We start from the raw sequence: 13,043 nt of genomic DNA on the forward strand, positions 1-13,043 counted from the left end.
AACAAATAGCTGCTAAAGCCATGCAAACTCTTGGCAGAATAAAAGGCTCTTTCAAGTTTTTGTTTTGTTGACAAAAACATTCCCTTACTATACATACAACTTAAAAAGAGTTACATAAATCAAGTGTTCTTGGTATTTTTCTTCAACTAAATAAAAATGTATCATTGTCTAAAGACTTAGATTTAGCCATTCCGGCATTGCTTGAATTACCTAATTTGTAAGATAATTGGTGTCCCACGCATGTTAAATTACTATACATTGTCTGATATAATCATTCATAGCTCCTAGTAAAAAGAAACCTTGAGTGTGTGAAACTTCACAGGATTTAATATAGTTGAATGTACAATAAAATATAATGACTGATTCAGAAATTTTTAATTGAGTTTTCCCACAACTTTAGCATAATAAGGTTGGCAGTGCAATTGCAACAGCCTAAAACTATAAGACTCAAATTTATAATTATCTACTGCTGACTTACTGTCACACCACATCATGTATCTGACAAAGTTGACTGATTAAATTATCATACGGTATGATAGTACTGTATAGTAGGGACCACAAAGGTGTAGGCATATAGCCCACAAATAAATATCTCCCAAAACCCAGCCTCAATTTTCCCTGCTGACAACGATGAGGCAATATTGGTTAGGTAAAACTAAGCCCAAACTTGACAAGCTTTCAGATTGATCCTAAACACTTTCAACAAATTGCTACAGAATTTAAAAAAATATTAAATGGAATTTTCTACTGACTGACTGATTGCTTAACTGACTGATGCCATTACTCAATAACGGCTAAGGCTATGGGCTTAATTTTTTACCATTTGACGTTGCTTTGGCACAAGAGGTGCCTTTTGGCATACCTCAGTATGTACAATCCATTCTTCATGGACTCTTCCTTTGTGTCCCATTCATATTTGTAATGAAAAGTGTCATTTTGACAGTAGCAAGTGATGGCTTCCCTTTGTAACGGAAATCATTTATACTTTCGTAGTGGCTACTTTGATTGCAGAGGTACTTTCAACCACGTACTGCTGTGTAATGTGTTGAACCAAAGGTGCATAATAATAAATATATATATTATAAACTCTTGGTTGAACATAGTTGACAACAGAGCATAATAGATACTTCACTTTTCAGATGACAATTGTGCATGGCACCATTTCTTTTGATGCGATATGCGTGGATTGCAGGAAACAGTTCTTGATTTGTAATGCTGTGTAATGGGTTGAACATAGCTAACAACGAAGCGTAATGATACTTCACTTTTCAAACTCTATTGATATAGCTGGGGCACACAGCACTCGTTCTTTCTTTTGATGTGGTATGCGTGGGTTCACCAGTCATAATAAATATTGTTTACAAAAAAAGTTAATAAACAAGTGCACAAAAATCAAAGTTTGGAATTTTCAAACTAGAGTAGGGGCCATAGCACATCGATAAAAAGTGCTGAAACAAGCTGGAGTAGTGCACAATTTAAATCACAGCAGAACAATAAGAAGTGTTATATCCCTACTGTACTTAAGATACCACAACAGAAATGCACAGTAGGGATTATAACACTTCTTACTGTTTTACTGTGTTTTAATATCGTGCACTACTTCAGCTTATTTCAGTACTTTTTATCGATGTGCTATGGTCCCTACTCTAGTTGAAAATTCCAAACGGTTTTGTGCATTTACTTGTATACTTACACAAGCACAACTTGGTAGTTAGTTACTGAATGTTGACAAGCAAATACATAACTTTATCTGTATGTAATTAGCAGTCTGCCTGTAATTATGCAATACTTTGATGGGTATACTGTACATCAGATTTTCACTCATTAATTATATAGTTAACAAAATTGTGTTGCTCATGTGATTATCCTCAGAGACATGTACCTTGTAAATTAAATAACAATTCAGGGGTAGTGATAAAGCCCAGTGTGTGCATGACAAAGTTAATTAGACCAGTTAACATTTGTATCTGCTTTATAGCACCATTTTTCATGTGCTACCTTGAGTTTTATTTTCAGACATGGGTCAAGCTCTTTGGTCAAGGGCTTGAAGCACTTTTCAAGCATCTGTAAAAGCGTCTAAGTACAAGCACAAACACAAATGCCGCAATTAAGTACCAGTATATGCTTCAAGTACAAAGTAAAGCACTATAGAAGTGCTTGATATAATTGTAAAGTTGGGACATCTTGACAGATTGTTTAGACAATCCCATTGGTAAGTCAAAGTGATTCAATACAGAAGGTACATATGTAGTTTCTTTTCTGCCATTCTGTCTTCATCACAATTAAAAATTGTTGTTGCCCTTAATATTTCAGCCTTATAATGCATGCAAGCAACACAGTAAAATTTAAAATTCCATGTCTGCTAGGCTGTGTGTGATAGCACCTTTTTGCTTTTACATGGGGAGCTCATTGAATCAAAGACTTTCGATAAGAGCTGGCAGTTTTTGTGCCTTAAAAGTGCTTATAAGCACTTTTAAATATAAGTAATCAAGTACCAGCACAAGCACAAATGCTGCACAGTAACTAATACTTTTAAGCACTTCATAGCATTTCAAAACAAGTGCTTAAGGCTTGACCCATGTCTGGTTTATTTTGTAGTTGTTTCTGCGGTGGAACCTCAGTTATCTGGACCCCTACTAAGCCCTAGTGACCATGCATGTTTGAGTATAGTGTTCATGATCAGTTAACTGACAGTACATAACTCTGAGCTCAAGTATTATCACTGTACAACGATTATGGTATAATGCTTTCATTATACATTTAACTACTAAATAGAACACTTGCTACTTTAATGATAGAGTAATTATTCAAAGGAAACAAGTCTAGTTTGCCAAGAACACAGTAAAAGAAAAGCAAAATTAAAAAAATAATAATAATCATTGAAATTAGACATGCTACAAAAAATATGCAAGTTGTAAATCCAGTCATTACTCAAGGATGCAATTAAGTCTCAAATCAATTAAACCTATACACCACATTATTATCTTAGAATTTGTTTCTTTAGGCTTGGTTCAGTGGTGTGCAAGTTCTCTGTGTTTATATAAACTAAACTAAAAGTGGTTTTAGTTGCTTTTAGTAATCTGAAACTAAAACTAAAACTGAAGTTTTATGATATTTCAAAAGACTAAAACTAAAAGTGCCTCAATTTTTTACATTGAAAGTTATACTAGAACTAAAATATTACTTAATGTTTACAAATAATTGAAACTAAAACTAAAAGTACTTACTGCAAATACAATTAGCTAAAGCTAAAAGTAATTACCACCTACAATTATAAAACTTGTTGCTTGTATAAACTAAAACTAAAAGTATTTTGCTATACTATTATTGTAGTAACACTTGAACACATAATATAGCTAACTATTCACTATACACATATTACCAATATAAAAGCAACTAAAACTGCTTTGCTATGAAGATATAACCATCAGCTTTAATGCTAAAAAGTTACTATTGCAATGTTTTGAAGGAGATGTAACTAACTTCAAGAATTTACATCATACAGTACAGTAGTACTGTATATTAGGGGTCACCGGGTCACGGAGGTTTGGGATTCTCTGACCAAAAATATCACCCAAAAACCAGCTTTACAATACCATCCTGGCACCTTGGCAGTATTGACTAGGTATAACCAAGCTAAAAGTGCCTCCAATGTGATCTTAAATGTTTCCAATAGATTTCTACAAAATTTTACTGACTAACGAGAAGTGCAATCTTATTTTTCATAACATTTTCTGAACCTATTGAATTAGCTCCCAACAATCAGCAGAAAGCAAAAAGACACTGAAATAATAAGTGAACTGGTAAACACAGAATTGAACACCTCCAACATTCAAGCCAAGCAGGTTGTTCGTTTGGGCACTCACAAATCAGGTGCTTCAAGACTTCATCTTCTGTTAGTGGAGCTTGGTGACATTGCTACTGAAAGGTCCATATTGAGACAAGTGGTAAAATTATGTAGCAGCTCTACATGGTCCAATGTTTACATTTCTCCTGATTTAACTCCTAGGGAATGACATCACAATAAAATGTTAAGGGAAGAACTAAAGGAACAAAGAAATGCTGGTGAAAAGGACATATACATTAAATATGGTAAGATTGTTATCACACAGACTAACAGTGGCTTGTCAATCCAGGCTTCCAAGTGACTATGTCGTAATCAAAGCACAACATCAAGATCTGTTTGTGTTATAATAAATTGTGACCAACTATCGAAAATAGGACACAAACCTACTCTCAAATTCATTACTACCCCATTCTTACTTCCACACTGTAGCTTGGTTACTTCAATCCTGACAAATCCCTGTATCTTTTACTAACTACGTTCTTAATTAAGTAACTTTTTAAGTGGTTTTGTTAAGTAATTAAGTAAGTAGTTTTATTGTAATTAACTTTAATTTTTTGTTAGTAATCACTTTTTGTTTGACTGGCAGTACAGGTTGCTGCCAGACCATCAGCATACACTAACATTTGTATCTTCTTTCTTCCCATCACTATGCCTTTGTATGCTGTAAAGTCTAACAATAACAATAATAATAATAACTACCCGATGCTTTCAGGCAAGCCGCGTTATTCAATAATGGCTAAGGCTACAGACTTGATTTCTTCACTGTTCAACATCTCTTCATCCCGAGACAAGCCTTTTGGCATACCACAGTACATGCAATGCAAACATCATGGACTTACTCATTTGTGTCCCATTTCTTTTTGTTGACAGCCCCAAGGTATCAATTTGCAGTAGCACAATGCATGGCTTCCCTACATTTGTAAACAGAAATCATGCTGCACTATTTTGCCTTAAATTTGCATTCCCATATGTCTGTAATGCATTCTTTTTTCTTTTTTATCATAGCCTTATCTTGGTAATGACGTAGCAGCGTAATGGCCACTTCACTTTAAAGTCAGTAATTGATAGCTGGGGCACATGTTAAGATGAAAATCGCACTACCTCCTTTCTTTAATTCTTTTGAAGCAGTATGCACGGGTTCACCAGTCACAATAATGCTACAAAAAGCTAAGTAAATAAACAAGTTTAAGGAAATTAGGAATTTTAAGGTCAATTAGGAATCATAGAAAAAAAGAAAGTAGGTAAACGATGGGGGGTCGCCTACACCTGCAGATATACTAGTGAACACTCTAATTCAGTCATTAGTATAGACTGAAGTGGGGATTAAATGTTTACTAATATATGTGTGGGCAACCTCCCTCTTGTTCCCTTTCTATGATCCCTAATCAACCTTAAAATTCATAATTTTCCTTAAACTTGTAATAATAACTCTGTATAGTGAAATTACATGTACTGTAGCAATTACACTTGTTCTTTGAAAAAGAATCATGTAGGTAACAACTACATTCATTATTGCACAAACCAAGCAAACATGGTGAGTTGAAAGTACGCAACTGTGCATCACATTATTGAAGGGTAGTATGCACTGTCTGCTAAATCAGTCTTCATGCATATTCACTGCAATTGTACATGTTTTGGCACTTACATGATCATTTTGATTTGGTATCCTGGTGCATTCTGTTGGTCTAGTGTTTACCATGTCTATCTTGGCACCTTAATTGTCACATTGTGTGTCTTGTATTATTTAAGTCCTAATTGAAATTAGTATATGTTTTGCTGCAACAAACAATGTAATTATGCTTTTCAATTTGCAGCTGTGTAATTTGTACCACTTAAATACATGCACATATACCCACAAAGTTTTTGGATTTAGAATTTATAGCTTAGGTGCAAATATGTAAGTTGAGTTATGTAAACAGAATTTTAGTTGCAATGGTGCAATTTTGGCCAGAAAATTTCACGATCCCTATTAAAAGTATAACTGAAACTAAATGTCTTGAAATGTAACATCTAATAATATTATAATTAAAATGTATTAAAGATAGAAAATAAACATAAAACTTTAACTAAAACTGTGAAAATCTAGCATCTATAAAACTATAAGGGGTCATCCATTATTTTCAGCCTTTATGCAAGAGTACAAAGAATACGCTAGGGGGAAGGGGGTTAAATCACACGTACGCTTATAAAACGATGAATAATCATCGTATATATACTGTACATAGTATCAACATTTATACAGTATGCTTTGTGAAGGAGGGAGGAGGTTAGAAAAAAGAGTACTCTTTGTACGCTTGCATAAAGACTGAAAATTATGGATTGTCCCTAACTAAAATGTATTGAATAATTGTGGTAGCTAAAACTAAAATTTTAACTAAAACTAAAAATCTAACATCTAAAACTATAACCAAACTATATTAATGATGGTAACTAAAGCTAAAACTTTGACTAAAATGCTTTTCTATTTATAGATATAACTGAAACTAAAGTCAAATACATTACTAAGACAACACTAGACTATAAACATAAAATATCACCATCATTAAAATGTCTTCATACTAGCTTGCATGTACAATTGACTATATACAAGGCAGAAACTATACCTTACCAATATTGGTACTATTTTCAGTATGCAAATCATATCCCAACTCTGTATATAGACCAATGAAAACAGAAGCTACGTATGACTACAAATTTAAGCCAATGCAATATAATTTTTGGCATATAGTCACTGTACATGAGAAGGTGGACACGCTTTGTATGCAGGGCTTATGATAACTGTTGGACAACAGACAATTGCAAATCAAATTCCCAACAAATAGTCCATTTTCTGACCATAATTGGATATGGCTGAACATTATGTCCTTTCAAGGAAGCCTATATGTCTGAGTTGTGCATGACTGTTTAATCACTACCAGTTGGTCACTAGGAGATGCTATATTCTTGCAAACCAAGGAAAGGACCGCAACTATACCAATGCCAACCCTCTGTATAGTGTACTGCAACCTGTAGAAGTTTTGTGGCTATGACAAACAACACTCAGGCTACTTGACAGCACAATAGGCAAAGTGCAGTGTATTTGCATCTATACAATGTATTGGTGTGTCCAGTCAACTTCATGTTTGTCTGACCAACTGCAATAAGTTTGCAGGAAATTTGTCATAAGCCTTGTAAGCACCAAACATTTGCTTTTATGGAACAGCAAGACATCATCATTAACATTTTTGTGGCCATAATATTATTATTTTGGATAACCATCCTTTTCCATAGCTGGCTATGTACTTAACAAAATTTGTGACCGGATGGGGTCTTCCATATACATCCAATTCCGTAAATTTGGGAGACTATAACTTTGTGACCAAGTAACATATTAACCTGACATTTTCACCATCTATCCAGCTATGTTGGTACTTACTTCTGACCAAATGTCAAGTCAATAGCTCTTTCTGATCTGAAATTATAAATTGTCAAAGCTAGCAAATTAGATGTACGTGGAAGACCTCTTTTCACAAATCTGGTCACATGCATTTGTAGAAAAACTTGGAAATTAACATTAATTTTTGCATATTTTGGAAAAGCAACTTTTTGCTGTGAAGTTTCATCTTTAAGCTAGGAGACATGGATGATTATATCACACCATGTAGTATAATTTCACATGTGCAAGACATTAATTAACTTACAAATTGGGTGATTTGTTCAGGTGCTGGAATGGTTAATTAAGTCTGGAGACAAAGACACATGCCATTTAATTGCAGAAAAGCACCAAGAATACTTGATTTAACTGTCAAAAATCTCTTTTTATGTATAGATGACAGAAATTATACTATTTGTGAGCAAAGTGATTTGTCACCACTCACAGAACTCAATGCTTTATTAGTTTGTAATGTATTAGCACTAGTAATAGCATAGGTAGCAGTGAAATTTGGGATAAATACCATGAGTGTTGTATTGAAAATGGGTAAAACTTTTCTCAAGGTGAAGCCAAGTGAAATTTCCATTTTTAATGCAACAAGAGTGGTATATTTATCCCTAATACCATACCTGTTTCACTGCCCATACAAAAGTCTCAATAGTAGCAGTGAAATTTATCCCATATTTCACTGGTAGCAGTGAAAAAGTTGTAATTGCAATTTCATTGGCTAGAATTTATGTTAACAATGTAGCGCCAATTAGTGTTGACGCGTGTTTAGTACATAGTGACAAATTGCGTACATAGCAACACTAATGCACAGCATGCATATATGCAGCGAGTATGGTATTAACTGGGAATAGCATGGGTAGCAGTGTTTGCCTCGTGAAATTTATCCCCATTTCCAATACAACACTCGTGGTATTTATCCCAAATTTCACTGCTTTACCATTTCCAATACAACACTCGTGGTATTTATCTCAAATTTCACTGCTACCCATGCTATTACTAGTACAAATTTCACTGCTACCAATACTATGTCAAGTTAATACCATACTCGTACTTTGGTTGCCAAACAATGGTTGTTAGGGTCTGGTTGCTATGGCTCAAATAGAGAACCAAATCAAAATAGCCCATAGCAACCATTGCTAGACAACTACCAACATGGTAACCTTAACAACCATTACTATTTCTAAGGTTATAAGCATTTTGGGTCATAGCAACATACCTTAGCAACTGTTGCTAAGCAACTGCATTTCATACTCCAGACTATAAAATTGCAATTACAACTTTTCACAGTGAAATTAGGGCTAAAGTTTACTGCTGCTATTGTGTTTTTTCTAGACAAATTTAAATGAAACTAGTCTGTAGGATTGTGGGAAATATGCTCATCATCTATATAGCTACTCTAAAATTAATTTTCTGCAAACAGTCAACTTTATTATATTCCAAAAACACACAATGCAATAAGGCATGTGTATTATGTACTTTGTAAAACGTCTTTACACATGCATTTTGTAATAACTGATCTGATAAAGCATATTGCACATATCATCATGGACTTGAAGTTGGTTGAGATACCATTACGGTATATATCTCAACCAACTTCATCTTCTGACATACAGCAACAATAATGGAAACTATTTTATTTTGACACTAATTGTACTTTGATATTTTCTTTTGTAATGTTGATATCCCTGGGTACAGTGGTCCCTGAATGTTCTTTTATCCGAACTGTGGAAGTGACTGTTCTATTGGAGTATTTGTCTAAAGTGTATATTCTATTAGAGTATTTGACAAATCTTAAAATGTTTTTACCAAACTTTTCCATTATCTAAACACACCTAGGGCCCAATGAGTTTGGATAATGGAGGGACCACTGTATCGTGTAAAAAAGCACTCAAATAGTAGAATATTACCTTTTAGATTTAAAGAAAATGTCTGTTTTTAATAACTTGCATAGGTGCTCATCCCAAAGGTGATCGCCTATTAAAACTTCATTGATATAATGATGGCAAAATGTTCATATCACTAAAACACAAAAACAGTAGTTCATTGGTGTACTGTATACATCATTCTCCATGCTCAAGTGGAAGTAGAGCTCCTAAGCCTTAAAAAAGTAAGTTTTGTGCACTTTTTTATAAAAGCATGAAACTTGGTACATAGTTTGTATATACCATAAAGGTCATTTTCAGATTGGGAGCCACCTCAGATTTGACCTTTGGTGACCTTTACGTCTAATTTTATACTTAAAAATTGGTAGTTTTTTTTCTCTATTTCACTTATACATGATTCAAAATCCACAAACTTGGTGCAAAATTAATGCTTTTACTCTAAATAGTAAGTTGATGCTTACAGAAAATCTGTAGTTTTCTCTATCCAAAAGTTATAGTCTTTCCTGCCCATACACATCACGCATAAATGATAGTTGTATGTATACTACAGTGTTTCACATACAGTAGTTCTAAACATTACATCCTGAGTAATTGTTGTACAGTTATATAATGGACCCTGTCTTAGTAGCCACCTGTGTAAAGAGACCACCTCTCCATACCAGGGACACTGGAACAGCAAACTAAGAACTGTTTTGCATAGTCAGAGCCTGCTTGTCTAATGCAGCTATTTGTCTATCTACATACCACAACAAAATGACCCTAAGGTAGATATTTTAGACCAGTTTCATGGTATATTAATTTTCTATAAGGCCATGAAAAGTGAATTATATGTTTCTGGTTCCCTTCCTGGTCACTTTTTGCTGAATGAATTGTGCAATCACCATACAATAATTTGTAATATTTTATCTCCGTTGAAGGTTTTCATGTCTTGTAAACACTCCTTCTTTATATAGATGCACTAACTTTATACAATAACTTTGTTTTCCCCTATAATTTCCATGTACTGTTATGTCATAGTGTACTGTACCACATCAAAAAGTTGCAAAAAAAAGCCTGGTCACCTGGTCAATTTTGGGGAATTCGTAGGACCAGAAACATATAAGTAACTTTGCAATCAATTAATTGTACATGTGCAGCTATATCCAGCTGTTGAGTACACAGGTACTTAAGTGTACATGTACTGTATATTATACTGTAGCCTGAAAATTTATACAGTTATTAAACCAGACTACTTAAATAAAATGATGTAACTTGATACTATACATATCCATCATTCCACAATTTTGTACTATTATGGAAAACTATATGCAGTGATATGCACTGAGTGCAACAGACTAACAGATTAACCAGTACAGAAGGGTGATCACTCTGTATAGTCTGCAGGAGAATAAAAGTGAATACAGTATATCTTTAAAACATTTCATAGATTAATCCTACTGTTGTGCTACATAAATAAAAAACCAACCAAAGACTATAATTATATGGCCATAATATAAATTTTATTGACATAGCTCCAAGGTATAGTTTGTCTCTCCATATTTGTGCTGTTAATAAATCTGTAAAGCATATTCTTTGATATTTGAATGTTGAAAATTAATAAGCATTTGGTGATTATGTGACATACTTTCATTTTAATTGTTGCCATTCAAACCTGTTATTATACCATATAGGCAGAATCAAGGAATGAACAAAATCATGTAAAAAAAATGATTTTCACAATTTTATTCATGAAATTCTAGATTGTGCAGCCTAGCAAAATAATAACCTCGACCACATTCATTCATAATCACAATTACATTTTCACAAATTTGTCATCACTCATGAAATTTGTGAAAATTTTGTTCCACAATTTTTTTTAGCTCATACAGTAACAAAGCCTTTCTAACATGGCTAGTTTCAGCTTGGCCCGGAGGTTAGCTATAATTGTGTATCACTCAAAGTGCCTTAACTTTAAACATTGGAATACAAATTAAAATCATAGAACAGTATCACTGCATGCATACCTGGACCAAAATGGCATAAATAGATTTCTCAGTAAAGAGTATATCAACCTTGACTGTGAAGCCAATTATGTCATAAATCTGACGTACATGTAAGTAACCAGCTTCAGAAATGTTTAAAATGTCATCAAATGTTGTACTTCTATTCTTGTACACCAATTCTACATACAGCTCTTTCCTAAGGTGATTTTATAGATACATACGTATTCTAAACTATTAACATAAATATCTTGACCTGTAAGTGCATGTACAAGTCTAACAGTAATAGGGATGCCATGCAAATAATCATCTTTACACTTCCATAGGTTCCTTAGATCGATACTCTCAAATAGAACAGTCACTTTGTAGCGAAATACTCTAATAGAGCATTCACTGATTATAATGTTCCAAAATAATTGTAAGAAATGTTGCTAACCTAGGAGCATAATGCAACCATAATAGGAACATCTGAAGAGCATAAACAATTGGGGAATTCCTGAAAGCATTAGAGCAATTTTGAGACTCTGAATTTTACCATAAAAGAACCTCAATTAACTTCACTTTCTGACATATTGCAACAATGATTCTAAGGAAACTTTTTTAAATTTAGACACTAATAATTGCAATTTCATCTTTTCATAATTTTGAAATCTTAACATTGATATCCCTGCTGGGGTGTCTTGTAAAATAACCCTCAGAGCATGTTTAAAGAAAAATTGTCTATATATAAGTAACTTGTTACGTTACGTACTCCTCTCACATACAGGTTATTGCCTATCAAATTTCATTGATGCCATAATGGGTAAGACAAACATCCTACAGAACAATATCCTTTTTAAAAATGAAAATAGATTCCAAATAACCAGTGAGGAATTTCAGTTAACTTTTAATGTGGCAATGTATTGCCTGGCACTTGCAATTGTTCATTTTAACCAGGGATGGCAAAAGTTTATACCTTTAAGCACAAAAAAACAAAAACAGTAGTTCATTGATGCACCATACATCATTCTCTATGCCACAGTAGGTAACAGCATTATTATTTATATATGCTGTAGTGCTATATAAAATTGATATTTTTGTTATAGTTACCATAGTTACTAATAAAGTGATACTTTCTAAAAGAATGTTAACTTTTGCATGTGAGCAACTGAAAGACAATCCCATGAAAAAGTTGTTCAATTGCACGCTCCGTCTTATATGTTTAAATAAAAACAGTTTAAGTTACTGTATGCCTGAAATCTGTTAGCCACAGATTGTTCTATTAGAATTATGTTCTTTTCCCACAACATCACAGAAAAGGATTCACACTATGCATGGCATTATTAGTAAGATAACATATCCATTAGAGATGAACGACACTGCCATTTTGGTATCACAATTGATACTAAACCGATATTAATCATGGTAGTGAATACTTCACGATACTTACACATAGTTCAATTGCTTATGTTCGGCATTTCTACAGGGAACCTTTATAGGTGCTACATACAGCCGCTATCATCATTGTTTACAGCAATAGTTATTGTAACACATGCTTTGAAGTTATGTAATGATGTTCACACCTCTGGGCAGGGGTAATTAATATGGCTAGGTGGGCTTGAGCTGTTACAAGGAATCCTAGCCAATTATTGAATAACAAATGTTTTTTTTACAGACATAACATCACGATAGTTACAAAATTAAAATATCATGATATTGATACTTTCAAAATATCGTGATATGTGTATTGTTAAAATGACAATATCGCTCAGCCCTACTATCCACATATTATGCTGAATAATTTACATTCTCAATCGAATCCAGTCCTTGGTCTGCCATAATTTGTTTTACATTCATGCAAGAAATTTTCGTGACAAAAATTTTCGTGTAACAATATTTTCCTATGACTACATATGACTTACGTGATTGACTGC

The 13,043-nt window shown here is 33.5% G+C and overlaps 1 protein-coding gene across 1 annotated transcript in view; it reads right to left on the reverse strand.

Annotated features, from left to right (window-relative positions):
* LOC136236549 (UBX domain-containing protein 1-like) overlaps positions 1-13,043 on the reverse strand; it is a 224,576-nt gene that overhangs the window by 30,297 nt on the left and 181,236 nt on the right. The window lies entirely within an intron of this gene.

This window comes from Dysidea avara, chromosome 10 (genome assembly GCF_963678975.1).
Source record: "Dysidea avara chromosome 10, odDysAvar1.4, whole genome shotgun sequence".
Lineage (NCBI taxonomy): Eukaryota > Metazoa > Porifera > Demospongiae > Dictyoceratida > Dysideidae > Dysidea > Dysidea avara.